We start from the raw sequence: 20,604 nt of genomic DNA, 5'->3' as shown, positions 1-20,604 counted from the left end.
TGAGTGGAAAGACGACAGAAGAGTTAAAACTCAGTATGAAAGTATCCGGCCATGACTCGTAGCAGCATCCATCCTGAACTAAGCTTCGGGGACCAGGCGTGATCGTCGCACCTGACAGGTCAATTGAAGGAAGATGAAACTTCCGACCCAGCGTGGAAAACGCATCCAAAGGTCATCCGAAGTTGAACTGAGGATGGCCCTGACGAGGGAGCCAAAGAGTCTGAAGGCTTCCTAGATGTAGGAGCAAAAAAGGTCTGAACGCTTGACAGCAAAAAAGGACTGAATATGAGGACGTCAAAAGGATTCTGAAGACGAAGACAACTTGACTCGAAGATGTCAGGTAATTCAGGACATCTGGACTTTAACCACCAGGGCACTCAGTCAAGAGCATCAAGGAGGTGTCAAGTGAACTGGAAAACAAGACATCTGAGACATCTGGACATCAGACCCCCAGGTCACAAGAACATAAGAAATTGCCATGCTGGGTCAGACCAAGGGTCCATCAAGCCCAGCATCCTGTTTCCAACAGAGGCCAAACCAGGTCACAAGAACCTGGCAAGTACGCAAACACCAAGAAGATCCCATGCTACTGTTGAAATTAATAGCAGTGGCTATTAGCTAAGTAAACTTGATTAATAGCAGTTAATGGACTTCTCCTGCAAGAATTTATCCAAACCTTTTTTGAACCCAGCTACATTAATTGCACTAACCATGTCCTCTGGCAACAAATTCCAGAGCTTAATTGTGCTTTGAGTGAAAAATAATTTTCTCCGATTAGTCTTAAATGTGCTACTTGCTAATTTCATGGAATGCCCCCTGGTCCTTCTATTATCTGAAAGTGTAAATAACCGATTCACATCTACTCGTTCAAGACCTCTCCATGTTGACTGTGTTCCATTAAATCATGTCTTTCTATATGTTCTGTGATTTTGATCTTTGGAATAGTTTCCACTATTTTTCCCAGCACTGAAGTCAGGCTCACTGGTCTATAATTTCCTGGATCGCCCCTGGATCCCTTTTTAAATATTGGGGTTATGTTGGCTACCCTCCAGTCTTCAGGTACAATGGATGTTTTTAATGATAGGTTACAAATTTTAACTAATAGATCTGAAATTTCATTTTTTAGTTGTTTCAGAACCCTAGGATGCATACCATCCGGTCCAAGTGATTTGCTACTCTTTAGTTTGTCATTCTGGCCTACTACATCTTCCACGTTCACAGTGATTTGGTTCAGTTCATCTGACGCATCACCCTTGAAAATAATCTCTGGAACTGGTATCTCCCCAACATTCTCATTAGTAAACACAGAAGCAAAGAATTCATTTAGTCTTTCTGCAATGGTCTTATCTTCCCTAAGAGCCCCTTTAACCCCCTTGGTTATTTAACAGTCTAAACAACTCCCTCACAGGTTTCTTGCTTTGGATATATTTTTTAAAGTTTTTATAATGAGTTTTTGCCTCTACGGCCAACCTTATTTCAAATTCTCTCTTTGCCCTTAGGCTTCTTTGTGGCGGGTGCCATGGTTGTAAATGTGCACATTGGTAAGACTTGTGCCAAGATTATGCATGCATAAAACCTGTGCCCAAAATGGATGCACAAAACTGCGCGCGCAAGTTTACGCGCCTAGGCTGCATGCCCAACTAGGCTCCCAAACTGTGGACCTAGTACCAACACCAAAAAAGATGTCAAAGTTGAGCGTACAGCTGGACGCACAAGTAGGTGCTGATGGCCCATAATGAAAAATGCATGAAACCATCTCACAGCCTACAACATGCCAAAAGCAGAGAAGCTTGGGAACGGGGCCTAGCCAAATGGCAGCTCAACCCCCATGCCTGCACTACCTCTTCACCTCGTTGAACTCCCCAGAGACATGAGCAGGACAGCCGAACACCGAGGTAAAAGACCCGTTCTCTTGCTTTCTTTTTTCCTCTCACTGTTTTTTTTTGTAAAGTAAAAAAACTTGTACCTGAGCTCGGCCTTCTCTGGCTGAGAGCAGAAGTGGGTCTCGGCTACAGGGGAGAGGGCTAAAGCGTTCACCGCCGAGTCTCTCTCAGCCTGCAACCACTAATTGAAATTTTAGGTTCACACCAGTCAAGGCTATCGTACTGAGGACACTCTATTGAGGGAGGGACCGCACAGTATCACCTCAGGAGGCAAGCGGTGCTATATAATATATATATAATTTATATATAATACATATATAATATATATATATAATTACTTCCTGCCTTTACCTTCTTCCAGCTATCAAGCATCCAAGTTTTTACTCCTTGTTAAATGTAACTTTGCCTTATTCACCTCTATTGTTATCTACTTTATGTTTTGCTTCAGTTATACCCTTGTTATATGTAAACCGATCCGATATGGTTATTACTATGAAGGTCGGTATAAAAAAGTGTTAAATAAAATAAAATAAATAAAATATATAGATGTCTCGTCTTTCTCCTTTCGATTCCTTGTTGTTTTTTGTTTTTTTTTTTTACTTACAGGCAATCCCCCAAAGGGAAATGCACGTCCACCATCTGCTGGAGATGGAGAATACTGGTGGGCTAATGTCGGGGTGGGACTATATGGCTTTGACATCAGCTTTTGCTCTGTCTCCATCTGCTGGCAGAGGTGCATAACCCACTCGTGGGGATTGACCTGCCCGAACACTGAGGAAGTAAAGTATTTCTTAATATAATACTGCAGTAACAAGTATTGCTCCACTTTTGAGTTCTTCTCCCCTTCTGGCTTCTGAAGCTGTGGGTTCGGTGGTGGCATGTAACGAAGGAGGGTTCATGCAGAAAGGGTCCAACATGTTTTATTTGCATACACAGTTTAACAAAAGCAGTGTGGCAGGCAAAGCCTGCTTACTCACCATGTCTTGGTCTCACTGCACCCCTGACTAGGTGTTTTAGTTCCATTTACTGCACTGCTGCAGCCCTGGGGATGCTTTCTCAGTACACTTAATCCACAATGCACAGGCTTAAAGAGAGCAATGCTCAGGCAGGGGCGCTGGCAGGCACAGTTGGATATTACAGGGCCTTACTTGATTACAGCTGCCCTCCTGATCCTGCTACTGGCTGTGCCTTCCAGCCTCTTCATATTGGGGTGTCACCCTCCTCCCAGCACAGATTTCCCTCTTCTTTAAAGAGTCCCTGCCGCCCTCCTACAGAGTTTCAAGCTCTCCTGCCTCTGACAGTTCCTGTTTCTAAATACCACAAAAAACTAATAATACTGCAACTTTTCTGATCACACACACACAGTTTCTTGTCTCTCTTTCGGCTTCTTGGGTTTTTCTGTGTCCTGAAATTCCCTGATGTCCACATTCTCCTAGCAGGATCTCCCCTCCTCCCATTTTCTGTCTCCCCTGTCCTGTATCTGCATACACCCACAGGCAGGGAGCTAGAGGGAAACTGTAGGAGCGAGGGGCCTTGCTTTGTGCTTGCAGCATGGGAAGTGGGTGAGAGGTGGAACAGCCCGGCCGCAGCGGTGCCTGTAAAGGGGCAGGGGCATATATGCTCCTGCCCAAGTTTACAATTCCCTCTTTCTGTTGTGCCGAATCCCTTCAGCACATTGCATATTTCCAACATTAAGCATGAAACACGCGTAACTGTTTAGATCAACATAACATAAATAACATTGATATAGCACCCCCACCAGGCGACATGGAGAAAAACCTGCCGCCGATAGCTGGAGGTGTGCTTCAGCAGAGGACCCCCTCCAGCCCCCCCCCCCATGTAATAGGGCCAGATGGGGGTTGTGAGCTCTTTAGGGAAATTACTCAGGCACCCCAGATTCAAAGCTGTTCCTGAGCAGGTGACCCAGGGTGCACCACGACATGCTGAAACTTTCAACACAATTTTACTTTGTCAAACAAGGAGAGACATAAATGCAATGGCAATCAAAACAATTGAATAATACCCCACAGTAACAGACAGGAGCAACAGTTGATATATATATATATATATATATATATATATATATATATATATTCTAACAATAGCAGGATAGACTTTTAATAACGGTAACCCCAGAATCAGCAAAAGGCATGCAAGCAGCCCACAAAAACTCAGTGTAAGCTGCTAGAAAAAAAAAAAAAAAGGTGCATGCACAAGGGAAAAAATAAAAATGGGGCCCTGATATTCCTGAATAACCCAAATGCCCATACAAGGCTGCTGTGGCATGTTGATGTGGACCCTTCTGTGAAAATGGGTTTAATCCAAACTGTGTTCATTTGAGCAGGAAGCCGCTGGTGGTCCCAGTGTTTACAGCACAGAGGGTTTCTCATGATTGAAAACCCCACTGCAGTCTGTCCCTCCTGCAGTACTTGCAAGGGCAAAGCAAAAAACCTTGGCTCAATCTGAGCATTGCTGGAGGGGTGGCTCTTATTCATAAAACTAAGAGCATCCAGTGCAGGAATAGTCCTTCAGGGAAATCCTCTCGTTCTCACTATTTAGAGTCAGGATTTAGATGGTTTTATTTGCTTTTTACTTATCTCTGTTGGCTCCTTCAGCAGAGGAATGGCCCCCTCTCCACAGAGACTGCAGCCAGTGTCTCCTGACCCAGGGGAGGAGAGCAAGGGAGGAATTTATCCCCAGCTCAATCCTGTCCCCCGGCTGAGAGATTCTTTCCCTTTCACTGAGGTTCAGCAGTGCTCCCCTTGTTGTAGCACACCTTCGGGAGATTTCTGTGGGATTCGCAAAAAATGCCAGATCCTTGTCTCCTTCCACCTCCCAGATCCCGTTGCTACTGTCTTTTTTTTCTTTACAGCAGGAGCCCGCTGCTGCAGGGTTTTTTTTGGTTCCTCTCTCCTCATTAGACGGAAGCCCCATAGCTTTCGCTAGGCAGGCCTGAGGCTCCTCATTGGTCCATGGTACTTCTTGAATCTTAGCTCAGCTGTCCTCAGGAGGGGAAGAAGAGGCTTTGGAGAGCAGCAAACCTTTACACAACACTCAGTCAGTTCCCTGCAGGTTTACTTGCATTTTTGCTTATTTATTTCAATAAAGGATTGTCTGAAATTGTGGGTGTCTTAACTATATGTGCCTTAAAGACAGCTTATCAATTGTATGTCACTCAAACTCCTTTTGCTACTCAGACCAGAGGCACATATATGCTCATGGGGATAGGTACCCTTACTATAGTACCTTGTCAGATTATGAACTGTACATTTTCAAATGTTTCCATAGCCCATAGATCACAGTCTCTTTCTGTGCTTTGGTCACAGGTGGATGCCTTCAAGATATGGGGTTGGCAATCTCCCTTCTGGGAAGCTAGGGTAGACTAATTGACTCTCAGGTGGCTCCTGGGGATTATTCTGTACCATTAGGAATGCCCACCAAGGGGCTGATTGTAGGAAAATATCACCCAGAAGATTTTTTCCAAACGGGGCCAGGCGTTATATGTTTCAGTCCCTTATGTGCTTCCTGTGCAGTACATGCTACAACAGCTCCCAAATGCATACCATGCTGACCTTTCAGAGGTCGATCATGTGACCTTGAGCCAAAATATCTCTAAGGTAAATGTCACATTTTTTTCCTAAATAACTAAGAAATAGAGCTCGCCCTAGTCTAGGGATGACTAAACTGAACTGCAGTCCCTCTTCCATCCATTCAATTGGTTGGCTCCTGTGCCAGTCTCCATCCTCCTCTCCCACCCCTCAAGTTTGGTTAAATTTCTCTTGTATGTGTATATCCTGGATTCCTGGCCTGTGTTAAAGTCTCTTGACTACCAATAAGCTCTTGAGCTAGAAGTTGAGCAATGAGGCAACCACACTGCCAACCAGTGGCTCAGATGCATATACACTCACTCATTCTCTCTCTGACACAGTCACACATTCTGCTGTTGTCCTGCTACTCATGTGCTCCCGCATCATTATATAAAGTGTTTGCTTACTTATTGCCAGCCCTTTCCCAGCCTGCAGCACCCCCTCCCTTTTCCACCTCTTCTTAGCACCCCCACTGGTTCCACAGCCAGCTGCCCCTCTCAGAGCTCAGCCCAGCCACCTCAGACAGAAGCCTCACTAACAATGCACTTCCTGGCTCCCTCCCTTTCTGTGACTGTAGCTTGCCTCCACTTTTTTGGCCACCTCACCCCCTCCCTACTTTAGCGTATTCTCATGGACTGTGAGTTATATGGTATCTGCTGCTTTTACAGTTTTGGTTCTCCAGACTCTCTTCTGCCTACCTACTCCAGGGTAGGAAGGACCATAAGTGATCTGGTGAAAGCTATTAGTGTGGCTGTGTTTAAAAAAGGTTTGAACAAGCTTCTGGAGGAAAAGTCCTTAAACAATTATTAGGGTGGACTTGGGGAAATCTACTGCGTATCCCTGGGATGTGTAGCTTGCAATTTTTTTACACCAAATGAGATGGTTCCTGGCCCTACAGCCATTCAACTATCAAATTGGTGATTTCCATATGTAGATTTCCTGATCAGAGAGGTGTCCATTGTCAAGCAGGCACTCATCCTGACAAGGCTGAACTGAGGAGAAAGGTATTTGAGAAAGTCTATAGGAAAACTCCTTCAGACTACCTTAAGGTAGCGGGCATAGCTGCCTCACCCGGTCCTCTTTAAGATCCAGAGCTACAGGGAATCCTGGGTGAAGAGAGAAGTCCTTCACCAGAGTATAAGAAACCAGGGTCTAGAAGGGTTAGATGGGCCCTAGGGAGCAGGCAGAGACCCACTGTACGCAAGTGTGAGGACTGTGTATTAACTGAAACTAAGGTGATCTGTTTTGGGTTTACTTTTGCAAATGTTAGGTTCCATATTAGGAGCTACCACCCAGGAAAAAGATCTAGGCATCAGGGTGGATAATACTTTGAAATCATCGGCTCAGTGTGCTGCAGCAGTCAAAAAAGCAAACAGAATGTTAGGAATTATTAGGAAGGAATGGTGAATAAAACGGAAAATGACATGCCTCTGTATCGCTCCCTGGTGAGACCGCACCATGAGTACTGTGTACAATTCTGGTCGCCGCATCTCAAAAAAGATGTAGTTGCAAATGAGAAGGTACAGAAAAGGGCAACCAAAATGATAAAGAGGATGGAACAGCTCCCCTATGAGGAAAGGTTGAAGAGGTTAGGGCTGTTCAGCTTGGAGAAGAGACAGCTGGCGGGGGGGGGGGGGGGGGGGGGTCTTTAAGATCATGAGAAGTCTTGAACGACTAGATGTGAATCGGTTATTTACACTTTCGGATAATAGAAGGACTAGGGGGCATTCCATGAAGTAAGCAAGTAGCACATTTAAGACTAATCAGAGAAAATTCTTTTTTACTTAATGCACAATTATGCTCTGGAATTTGTTGCCAGAGGATGTGGTTAGTGCGTTAGAGTGCTGGGTTTAAAAAAGGTTTGGATAAGTTCTTGGAGGAGAAGTCCATTAATTGCTATTAATCAAGTTTACTTAGGGCAGAGCTTTCCAAACTGTGTGTCGGGACACATTAGTGTGTCGCCTGCAGTGTGCAGGTGTGTCGCGCAAGCCCGGTCAACTCTGATGCGAGTTTGGGCTTTTTTTTTCTCTAGAGATTCACTTTTTTTTTTTCAGTTTATGGGTTGCTTATTATTGGGTGATTTTTGCTGTCAGTCGTGTTTTTTTGGGGGGCTTGGTGGGTGGAATGAGCCCAGCCATCCTTGCATTGGCTGCTGCTGCCGATGAGGCCTGGCCATGAGGAGTACTGACTGCAAGCAGCAGTGTCTGGTGATCATGGAAGGGAGTGAAGCACTTAACTGGCAACAATCAAAAAGACGAGGTACATGAGTGTGGGGGCCAGACATGTGCTGGGGGGAGAGATAGGTTGTGTCGTGAAACATTTTATATATGTATATATTTAAGGAAACATACATAAATTGTCGAAATATGTTTCGTTCGTTTAACCTTTAACCTCTGGTTTACTAGTAGACTGAATTACCGTGTCGTGAAATTATGTTTGTCTAAAAAGTGTGTCACCAACATGAAAAGTTTGGAAAGCTCTGACTTAGGGAATAGCCACTGGTATTAATTGCATCAGTAGCAAGGGATCTTCTTGGTGTTTGGGTACTTGCCAGGTTCTTGTGGCCTGGTTTGGCCTCTGTTGGAAACAGGATGCTGGACTTGATGGATCCTTGGTCTGACCCAGCATGGCAATTTCTTATGTTCTTAACACCATCCAACCCTGAATTTTTACTTAAAATTCCCAAATAATTTTCAAAACATTCAACCAATACCTTTGATGTGGGTCTCTATGTATGAGAATACCTAGATATTTTATGGTATCCCCTGCGCATTGTAGAGGAAAATTTGACCATTGATACTTTAAACGCCCCATTAGATCTAGTACTTAACACTTTTCCATATTTAATTTTATCCCTGAGAAAGATCCATACAACCTAAATAAGTTGAATACTTAGCCCAATCTTCTTTTAGCCTCTAGGTTACAAAAGTTTAAGTACGATGCAATATGAAACTCCCTGCGAATGAAAATGTAGAACCAAACAAGCACCGAAAACATTCAGCATGCAAGTTGATTTTTTCTAAGATTTATGGATGGACACTCCTGCTCCCCCCACCCCCCAAATCTCCCTAGAAAAATGTACATTTACATATCCAAATAAAAAATATCCCTAGTCTGCACTGTCTTCATCCACGAGTTCTATCTATATTTAGGCGTACTTTCTCTCAGCCTATTTTGATTATGAACTCTTGGTCCACTCCCATGCTCTCAGGGATATTGTTTTTTTCCTCCAAAAGTCTTCTCGGTCAACAAAGAATTAAAATAGTTATGCAGCCCTTCCCTATGTTATATTCATGCCAGTAGCAATTTAGATCCAACTATCTTAGGAATTATCAATTTTCTAGGCAGAGATAAAGGGAAGAAATTTTAAGGCTGCCAATGAAATGCACTGGCCCGACAAGCAGTATTAGCTTGGTAGGCAAATTGCCAAGCTGAGTCTTCAGAATTGCCAGTTTAGTTCCCCTACTCACCATCCTTTGTGTGACCTTGAGAAAATGCTAGTGCTACTTAACATTTCCACAGCGCTACATGACTTATGCAGGGTTGTTCAAATCTGCAAAAAAAAGCCAGTCCCCTGCTCAACAGAACGTACACTCTAATAAGACAAACATACAGGACAAGCGACTTGGGGTATTTCTTAAAGCAAGACAATGATTAAAGAAGAGAAAGTTAATGAGCCTAAAAGCAGACAATCAGGCCTAAGATTTAAAAGCAGCCTCAAAAAGGTGAGTATTAGATGGGATTTAAACACAGTGAGAGAGGGAGCATGACGCACCAGGTCACGAGCGCATGGCACAGCCAGGTGGAAAGCGCGGAGTCTGGAATTGGCAGTAAAGGAGAAGGGCGTGGATAGGAGTGACTTATCCGAGGAGTGGAGTGCACAAGGAGGGGTGTAGAGAGAGATAAGAGAGGAGAGGTAGTGAGACCATCTTGACTGAGGTGTTGAAGTGTTTGGAGCTGAGGACGGTGGTTTTGCAGGTGGTGTTCCTGGTAGGTCTCACGGTTCACCAATTCAAGAGGTTTTTCAGCAAGGATAGAGTGGGGATCTTTTTTTTATTGTGACCTTGACCAGTTCCTTACGGAAGGGCTGGATTTTCCATTCATCTTGCCACTGCATCCAGTTATTCATTGGGATAGAGACAACTGGCTTGGAAGAAGTTTTGAGACCCATCTTTGAAGGAAGGAGGGTTTTGTTGCATTTTTACCCACCCCCTCTATCTATGATTGTGGAAGAGGAGGGGGAGGGCATTTGAGACCCTGATTCAGATCAGAGGAGAAACGTTAGGAGAAAATGCATTATGGATAAAGTTGTTATTCTCCTTTTAATGTTAATGATTTTTTCCATTCTGGCATGGATCCTGTTTTTAAGCTGAAGTAAACCTGTTTTTGTTGAACACCATTACAGACTGTTGGCTGTGTTTCTCTGTGCATTTCTAGCTTAAAGAGACCTTCTGAAGTGAGTACCCACTGAATTGTGATTGAGAATGATTGACACTATTTGGAAACCCCACCACTGCACTGAGGACACCGGAGGTCTGGATCTCCTCCCTCTTGGTAGAACCCTGGCATCCAGGTAACTAATATTTGTGGTGAAATGGCAGAAGAATCAGAGGTCCGGGACGTTAATAAGTAGCCCTGGGAACTGTGTGGCCCCTTTATTTAGTCTATCAAGTGAAGAAGGGATTACACACACTTATCTACATAGTTAAAACAGTCATAGACAGGATTTCAATCAAGCACAATATGGATTTATTTTACTTTCAAAAACTATGTAGAATTCTCTCTATATAAGAAGGCAGTAGAATTAATTTCCAAAATTACTCTTTTTTTTTTTTTACAAAAAAATTGTCATCGTATTAGTTTGACTGTAAAAGTATGAGAACATTTTGAAATTCAAATCTAACCCTTGTCTGGAGTTCTTTATAGTCAATGCTCAATTAGGTATTGTAGTGGTCATGGGGATAAATCTTTTACTGCCGTAAGGCTGACCAGTCCATTCTGGGTGGGGTTTTCACTCTTTAAGGTTGCAGACACAAGCTGATAACTGGATTGTTATGCTTTCACTAGTGAGCGCTAGACTAGAGAATAAGTCCAAGCCACTACTTCAGCTGTGGTTCCAAAATAAGTCTCTTGCATTTACAGAAAAAAAAAGTATTTATAAGTCCAGTCCATAGGAAAACATCACAGTAAAATGCAGTACATATTCTGAGCTCTCGTACTGCTAGCAGCAATCCCCAATTACCACCCTTGAGACATAGTTCCTGGGCAGTGCTTGAATAGCTTAAAGTACAAACTCACAAGCACTTTGTGTGCATCTACAGCAATAGGCTGTCCCTGCTTCCAAGAGCTGACCGGTAGCCTTAAATTTAAAGTCCAGAAAAGGCTAGGTGGTTTCAGCATAAGGGTCCTGACTCCCTCTCATTACCAGATTGTAAATGTAATTACTCACTATCCCCAAATGCTGATTACATGAGTGACTTCTAGAAGGATGAGATTCCTTAAAATGTACTGCATATTCCTCCTAGGAACATTTAGCAAGCCCAACTTATGAGTGGGCTGGATAGCTACCATCTTGCATAACTGAGGTAGGAGCTAATCTGATGAGATAGATCCTCTTCAGTTGCCTCAAGCAAACCTTACTACAGATCTTAGGTAGGAGCCCTCTGCGGGTTTCTAACACAGAGAAAGGGTCTCACAATCCATTCTTCAGGGTTTTAAAGGCACACAGCTTTGTTACTAGACAGGGTCCCCAAAACATAATGGAGCATGTGGTGCTATGGCGCAGGGGCTACACAAATACATTGAATGTTTTAAATTTTTCTCTGTAGTTTTCTCCTTTTCCTTGCTTCCAGCTCAGTCATAGACAAGATTTCAATCAACCACAATATGGATTTATTTTATTTTCATAAACTGTGTAGAATCCTCTCTATATAAGCAGGCAAAAGAATTAGTTTCCAAAATTGCTTTTTTTTTCTACGAAAAAATTGTCATTTTATTAGTTTGACTGCAAAAGTATGAGAACATTTTGAAATTCAAATCTAACCCTTGTCTGGAGTAAAGTTCTGGACAGGAATTTTAGAGTTCTTTATAGTCAATGCTCAATTAGGTATTGTAGTGGCCATAGTGCTTCTGTGGAGGTCTAAAGCTGGCCGGCCTTATGTTGCTGTATACCTGGCTACATACCCAGATAACTTCAAAAGATATCCAGGTAACTAGTGCCCTTTACTAAAAGAAATACAATAAAATCATGGGCTTCCTGGCCCGAACCACTCCCTCTCCAGACCCCTCTCCCAACCCCTTCATCAGGTAAAACTACAAATTAAACCGCAACGCTGGGACTGGCCCTCCCCCTTCCTTCCATCTCTGCTAAATAGAAAACTTAAACCCCAGATATTGCCCTGTAAATCTCCCCCCTGGCATCTGACACCCTCCCACCCACCCGGTACCTTAACTGGGCCAGTTCTTATGCTGGGATTGCAGAGCAATGCGATCCTGGCCGCTTGCAGCATTACTCTGATGATAATGCTGGAAGCGTACATAAAGCATACATTTACATTCTCACTGTACTGGCTACAAATCTGTTCTGAACAGGAGGGACGTAAAGCTTTAGGCCCCTTTGGCATTTGACTATCACACCCTCCAAAAAAAAAAAAACCCACTTTTCAGCCTGGAGGTGGTATTTCCTCATATAAATCTTTACTTTAAAGTCAGTGTCTTCAATAGCAATGATCTGACTCATTACACATTTTCTTGGTAATGAATCTATAGTAATAGACTATTGCAGTCACAAGCACAATCTTTTAGAGTCCCCTTAAAGTATTATTTTCTTTAGGTTCTCCTAGTAAATGGCTATGCGGGTTCTCTTACTCCTAGGATATCACTGGCACCTGAAATCCAGTGCTTAATATCTCCTTGCTTTGACAGATGCACACGCTTTTTCTCTCACTCTTTTGATGCACTGGATAAGCGTCCTCTTCTCTTCTCTGCTGCCTGGGTGGCAAAGGGTATTCTTAGAAGAGCAAATCCTGGGGTGCAGCCGTGAGCTCCCAATTCCTTCACTGACAAACTTCCAACAGCGCAAACATCTCCCAAATTGCAAGGGTATCCTCTCTCCTGCAAGGAATGACAAGGCCTAAGGATAAAGGCTTTCTTCCAGTGCTTGTGAAACCTTTACTTCTTAACGAAGGCTTAGATCTTAGGGCCACTGACTCCCAATTCATAGGGTGGAAAGGTGTGAGGCCTCTCTCTCTCGCTCTAGAGGGTGGTCAGAGATTCAAAAGCAGAGGAACCAACTCCCTGACCCTTTCCTTTAGGGAAAATCCACAGATCCAACACTGTAGAGACCCTTTCTGCAAATCACTTGCTGGGGAGAGAAAGAGATTGCTTCCTCTCCTTTCTGTTTCTCGACTTCTTCTAGAAAATTCTAGGGGTCACTATATAAGAATACTGGATGAACCACACTAGTAACCTCCCATGTATGGTGCCTTTGAGCTACGGTTCTGCCCATTACGTATTCTCTCCACTCACAATATTTCCACCGTATCAGCAGGTCTGGTTCTAGCTTTTTTGCTGCTCGGCGGACAACCTTGCTGCCCCCTCCTCATTCTGTTTGTTTTTAACATTTAATTTGTTTTCTTTTTCCAATCAGGGTCAGTGCCAAGGGTATTAACGCTCTCTAAGTGAACCTTACAGCTTTGTGCCCAGATCTCCCCCCACCATGACACTCTCCATACACAATTAAAAATTATGAGGTCAATATTCAATAAGCCTTCTGGTGCCGACATAGCTGGCTAAATTTAAACATTTAAAAAAAAAATGTTGAATTTTCAAAACATAAAACATTATCCAGATAACTTTAAATAATCAGCTACATCCATCTACAGTTATACACTGCTAACTTTGTATCTGAATATCACCACTTAGCCGGATAACTAGTTTATCGATCTAAATGCCGAATATTGTCATTTAGCTAGACAAATTTGTTGTCACGTGGGACAGCCCTGGTCAGGAAGCATGCAGTCTATTGGATTTGCCCTCATATTCCCAAATGGGAGCTCATAGTTGCAAAGCAAACTTTGAGCAGGAGGAAAAGGAGCTCTTGGTGCGACGGGTGCTTTCTCTGAAAGAAATTTTATATTCCTCAGGCCCAGCAGAGGAAGCTTCATGGCCAGTGCAAAGACCTTTAATAGGTACTTGCATTAAACTGTGTGAAAAGACGAAGTATCAGTTATATTGGGAGATGCACTACAGGTCTTACAATCAGTTAGTCTGCATCCCAGTGGCATTAGGGTAAGACTCAAGGTTCCAATGGGGCAATGTGTAAATATAGTGTTGTCATGACATGGCCTACCATGTGCCTGTTACGACCATCACTGCCCGACGGCTTCACTCCGCCTACCTTTGTCTGCGACTCCTCCTGCTCTTGATGGACGCCTGGCGGCCGTCTGCCGTCCTCTCCGGCGTCCCCGGACCGGCTTGGGCGCTGCCTCCGGCCATGCTCTCCAGGTACCTTAGGGTGCACACGCGCCGCGTGGCCCTCATTCTTATTTCCTCATTGGCGCGTCCCCTTGATGACATCTCCCTGTGATGATGTCACGCTGCCTGGATATTTAAGCCTACTGTTTATTGCTAGTCGTTGAGTTAGCAAGGGGAATCTTACGGATGGGATTCGCTCTCCATACCCAGCTACTCTGCCTTCCAACTTTTATTGGACTCTTTCTGCTAACGGGGTACCCACTCCTTGGGGGCCTCTTTGCTTCTTTCAGGTCGCTGTCAGGTAACCGGTAATCACTCCTCGACGGCCCATGTTTCCTGACCCGCTGCCTACATCCATCTCCTTTCCTACTTGGAGGATTCGCTACAGACACCATCAGTGAGTACTACTATCATCTACTCCTCAGAGCTGTTTCCCTGGAACCAGGTACTTGCTCCTCAAGGGCCTGCCTCCTTGCCAGTGCCATCTCTTAACGTGGAACCGCTGAATGAGTGTAATAGCAAAGGTATCCTATGATGCATGGACGCCAAGGTGAACTTTTGATGTTCACATGACACAGCTCCCACTTGCAGCTGAATATAAGTCCAGACTCTGGAGTGCGCCATAGGTGAGGCTTGGCCTGAACATCAGAAGTGATGGTAGATGGGGGTGGAAAATAACTTTTTGTGGCTGTAGAACTACAGAACACTCTCGTCTTCTGAGCAGTAGCAGTCCAGGAGAACTTACTGCATGTTAATGTTCATCCCGGCAGGGGATAACTTAAAAAAGAAGGGTAAAGAGTCATCTGCTGCATGATGGAGGAGTGCAACATGGAACTTTGTTGAATGTAAACTTCATTGATTTGTTAATGCAGTTGCGGTATATCTAGTCTAATATTTACTTAAGTAAACAAAGTTTCTGTAGGTGGGTATTTAGGAATAGTTTTCAATATCAAACAGTGATGGCCTACTTGAAATTGTTTATATACCATGCTGCTTCTTCCAGGAAAGCCTCCTACCCCAGAGACCTTGAGGCGCACAAGGTGAAATGTGTTCACACATTTTAGGGGGTCTGTGAGTATATACCTATTTCAAGATACAGGAAGCCACATCATTTAGATGTAATTATGGAGTTGCTCTCTAGCACCTTGAGACAATTAGCATGGGAATGTTAGCTTGCTGGCAAAGTATACCAGTCATTCCCTTTTAGTGAGTACGGACATGTGTATATCTTGAAATAGTCTTCATAACTCAAGAAAGAAAATACCAGTGATGCTGAACAGCTATAATCACATGAGAATGTACTAATGTAATCTGACAGGGCAAATAAAGTTCTAACAAACTGCTGTGGCTACACCCATATACAGCTTTAAGTTTTATCCACATACATGTTAGAACCTTATATATCATCTCTGACACAATCTGTGGTTACCCAGCTTCTTCCCTTATATTTTAGCAGGACAAGCTCCATAACTTCCTTCTACCTTCACAGATTTAGCCCTCTCAATCCTCCTCTCTCTGTGACAATAGCTATGATTTATATGGTAGCAGCTGCATGACAACATCAGCAGAGATTTTGACACTTTTACATTATGCATCATGTATGTATTAGTTCATATTACTATAAGGGATCAGGGCTAATAAAATGTCTGATGTAGCTGTAATCTTGCCAATTAATGCTCACTTGCGGGCTGATACAGTAAAGTCCGCGGGAGAGCGGGCGAACGCCCGCTCTCCCGGCGCGCACACAGATCACTCTCCCTGTGCGCACAATTCTCTATTCAAATGAGGCCTGGCGGTAAAAACAGGCAAAAGGAGGAGCTAGGGACACTAGCGCATCCTTTTGGACCAGAGTGGCAGCCGTCAGCGGGTTTGACAGCTGACATTCAATTTTGCCGGCGTTGGTTCTCAAGCCCGCTGACAGCCACGGGCTCAGAAACCGGATGCCGGCAAAATTGAGTATCCGGTTTTCGACCGACAGCCGCGGGCCGACTTCAAATTTTTTTTACTTTTCGAAACTTTCGAGACCTCCGACTTAATGTCACCATGATATTAAGTCAGAGGGTGCACGGAAAAGCAGTTTTTACTGCTTTTCTGTGCACTTTCCCGGTGCCCGAAGAAATTAGCGCCTACCTTTGGGTAGGCGCTAATTTCTGAAAGCAAAATGTGCGGCTTGGCTGCACATTTTGTTTTCTGAATCGCGCAGGAATACCTAATAGGGCCATCAACATGCATTTGCATGTGGCGGGCGCTATTAGGTTTGGGGGGTTGGACGCGCGTTTTCGGCCCCTTACTGAATAAGGGGTAACGCTAGTGCATCCAATGGCAGGTTAACAGTGCGCTCCGGAGGAACGCACTTTACTGTATCGGCCCGAATGTTAGCCTTGCCTGTGAAGGAAAAAAGTGTGTACTATAGCCTTGAGAGTTTTCTTGTCTGCACACATACACTTTCATCAAGCATGTACTTGACAATCCCAGACTGGTCTTGGACTAGGCACACATGGAGGGATCCTATTACTTTTGCTGATCATTCAGTGTGGGCAGATTAAAAGGTCTGAGCTTCAATGTTTAAAGAATACCTATTTAACATTCAGGATTTACTTGGTCAGTTATAATTTTGTACCCTCTCTCAGAAAGTACCTCTGCTTCGGCTGCCACTTCGGGCACATTACCTAAGGAAGGGCAGGTGGAGAGGCACCATGAACACCTGAAAGGTAATCGTGGGGAGCTGAAGTAGGAGGAGGACCATTGCGTTCAGACCAAGACCGGCTGTACCCAAAGGGCACAGCAGGGAAGCGTGAAAGTAAAGTTGCACTTAGCCCTGAGGGAATGTCAACAGGTGCGTCGATGTAGATAGGACTGGCGCAGACCTGGAGGGTGGGACATAGAAGCCTGACGCATGAAACTAAGGGGTTTGAGGGCAGAATTACGGGCCATCAACTGTTCGGTACAGCAGCTGATGGACCGTAACTCTGTTCCATCAGAAGCAGGTTTTAATGTAGGCTTTCTTACCCCCTTATATAGTTTAGCACTTGTGTTATATACTTGTTTAATTTTAATATCGGTATTGGAAAATTAAAAATGTTGTTCATACTTAACTGTATATCTTATCTGGATTATTGAATATACCTCCAAGCTAGCCGGAGAAGTTTATCCAGCTAATTTGCTGTCCAGACAGCGACTGAATGTGGACCTCATAAAGATCTGGTAGGGACGGTGCAAAGCCTGGATGGTTTAAAAATACCTGGAAGTGATGAACATAGCAAACACTACACCCAAATCATTATCTCTCCTGCCAAGGGCATGAGCATGCAATGCAGTTGTGCTATATAACAGGCACTCTTCTTGCTACATCCATCCAAAAAGGCTTCTCCGTTCATACTGGAATGTTGACTATCATCTATACCAGTGGTTCTCAACTTTTCTTCCACCATGACACACCTGACAGATGATGCTCACTGCACATTAAATTCTGCAGCGGAAGTTTAAAAATTCTAAATATTATTTTGTTAAAAAATTATGCACGAGAGAAATGTCAATAAATGCTTGTAAAAAAATGTATTAAATTTGATTACTTTCACAAAAGTTTGAATCTTCACTTACTTTATTAGTGAGAAATCTGGGTGATGTTTTGATTCAGGGTGGAACAGTAAACAAACTCTCGGGCATCTCACTGTCAACCTCAAGAAGTTCTGAACTCTTCTGGAGTTTATATAGAGCAGAGCAAGGATGTTAACATAAAACATAGTAACATAGTATTATCGATAGAAAAAGACCAAATAGTCCATTCAATCTGCCCAGCTAGCTTCCCATAGCAGTAACTGCCGCTCCATGCAAGTTATTCCCATGCATTATATTAAGGATAATAATACTTATAAGCAAAACCAAGCAACTGTCAACCCATAACAAAATTACTGCAACATTTTTACGTGCTGAGCAGCCTTCCTGATAATTCAGACTTGCTTTTGGACTTGGCCATAGAAGCTTTATCTCCAATGTCAGCATATCAGTACCCCAGACTGTAAAATGTTTCCTTTTTCAACTTGCCATGCAAAAAAAGTATATTCAAATTCTGGTACCCACTCAGTAACAGCACTTCTAAATCCCTCCCCTGCCAGATACTTTGTGAAATAACATGAAAACCTGCAAAAAAAGACACTTAGAGTCTATATAGCAAATCTGCCATACCATTACAGCACTAACAGCCAGGACTCAAACAGCAACAACCCTACCTATGAAAATACAACACTGCAAATGTAGAACACAATACGTTTCATGTTGGAAAAACAAACCAAACTGGACTGCTAAAGATCCCTACACAGAACCTACATGCGATTCAGCAGAATCCCTCACCTCTGTCACACACACACACACACAGAGCACAGGCTGACCCTTACCTATTATGGAATAAAGGACCATAAATTAAAAACAGAAATATGCAAATACTGAAACCCTGTGAAGCAAGACTCTCTGGGGCAACTTTCAAACTATGTGCAGAAGTATAAAGTCCAGAAAGAGTTTTTACCCATAGAGCTTACACCAATTTCCAAAGGGAAAATATTTCCTTTTGAAAAATGAGTTGGAAAAAGTACGTGCACAGACTTGCACCTACTATTTCAGACTAAAAAACATAGGTACTCCCTGCGCTGCACTCTCCTCGAGCAGCAGGCACACATGGCTGTTTTAGGAAGCATAAGCGTGCTATAGAAAACGTTTGGTGACACTCCTCTCATCTGTTGGCGGCACACTGGTGGAGAACCACTGCTCTAACCTATTCTCTCTCTCTCTAGCTGAACAAAGGGCTCAACCAGCTCTTAATGGTGATGCAACTGTAGGGTCCGTCACAGTAATTTTAAAAGTGCCTGCACAAAAAACAGGTTTAAATGTCTGTGGGTACTTTGTACCCATGGCAAGTTTCAAAGTGAAAGGATGAATGTACCTCCGTTTTTAAAATTGTTGCAACGTCTTGCACCCATGTATTTTGTCTTGTGCCGTCTTGCTATTACCAGATCTAATGATAACATCCCCCATATATGTATGGTATGAGAGGTCCAAGATAGGACCATGAGACGTGGCATCAGTGACGTCTACCTCAATCACATGGTCTTTGAGGTTTTTCTGAGCAAGGAGCCTCAAACCTAGGCTCAATCTGCTCCAGAGTCAGTCAGTAAATGTTTCTCCAGAGTGACACCTTACGCCCTCTTCCCCCCAACTGCTACCAGTATAAAGAGCGGGAGCGGCCTCAGCCTCAAACCTGGATCTTTTTTTAAGCCATGTATTGCACTGCCAAAGGAAATGTCATTAAAGATGCACTCATGTGCTAATCTTTTCGCAAAGATGGTGCCGACATAGTTCGTTCTTCTGCAGTGGTTTATCAGACAGTTAAGTAAATGGTAGTACTGTCAGCTAATTAATATTTTGTGAATTAGGATTTGGCAGTGCTGTGGGTTTTTTTGAAAAATTGCAAACTATTTCTGCATGGGAAGGTGGGAATGGGGAAACATAATAAAGTCTCAGTTATTCTTTGAACAAACAGTGCAGTTAGTGGTACGTCGCACAGTATTCACTGTTGTCACATGCCATCTTAATTTAGTAAGCTAGAATTGCTAAGTGTACTATATAATTTATAAGCTGTGCGACTTTAAGATCAATGGCGAAGGAATTGTGATTCAAAACAACACTCTGGAACAAAACAATCTTACAAGGCATCTGTCTATATGGCAAGCTCCAGCAATGCTAACAGGGTTTTGTCCAAGTGGAGTAACAACTATGAAGTGATCTTGGCATAAATACTCTTCACTTTCTTTTTTTTGGATCAAGCACAATTTCTCTCTAGCAACTGCTATGATATTAAGTCAGAGGATGCACAGAAAAGCAGTTTTCACTGTTTTTCTGTGCACTTTCCCGGTGCTAATTTCTTAGAGTAAAATGTGCGGCTTGGCTGCACATTTTACTTTCTGTATCCCGCGTGCATACCTAATAGGGCCATCAACATGTATTTGCATGTTGAGGGCGCTATTAGGTGCCGCGGGTTGGACGCACGTTTTCCGCCCCTTACTGAATAAGGGGTAAGGGAAAACGCGCGTCCAAGAGCAGGCCGTCGGAGCGCACTGTACTCCAAACCTTGCCCCAGAACACCCAGGAACTGCTGCTTTTTTTTTTAACCTATTATCATTTATGCGTGACCAGGTCAGATTTAGTCATAGACAATACAGACTACCCTGAGACGCAGATTCAAACTTCGGGAGGTCACCATGTTCTTGAGAGGCCACTCCATCAGATATAGATGGACATTCCCTTTTGGCCTGCAATTCCAAGCTCAAGGCACCACTTACAGGATTAAATCTGTGAAAGAGGCAGCTACAGCTTTTCAACGAGCAGGGTTAAAAGCTACCTTCCAAACACCTAAGATGGCAAGGGCTCCCCACCAGATGGACACTTTCCCACACTGGCAGAGAGCAGGAAAGGGGGGGTAAAAGGTTACGCTGGCAATCGAGCACGGACCAAGGCTGAAGCTAGACTCTGAAGATCAGGTATTTTGCAGAACTCTTGTTCAAGGACTTTCAGTATTGTTGTTACTAGAGTTTACTACTTTTAATACTCCAAGTTTACAATAACATTCACAGGTTTCTTTTCAATAACATAAATGGGTATTACACTAG

This window comes from Rhinatrema bivittatum, chromosome 7 (genome assembly GCF_901001135.1).
Source record: "Rhinatrema bivittatum chromosome 7, aRhiBiv1.1, whole genome shotgun sequence".
NCBI lineage: Eukaryota > Metazoa > Chordata > Amphibia > Gymnophiona > Rhinatrematidae > Rhinatrema > Rhinatrema bivittatum.
Note: the sequence above shows the minus strand (reverse complement) of the source record.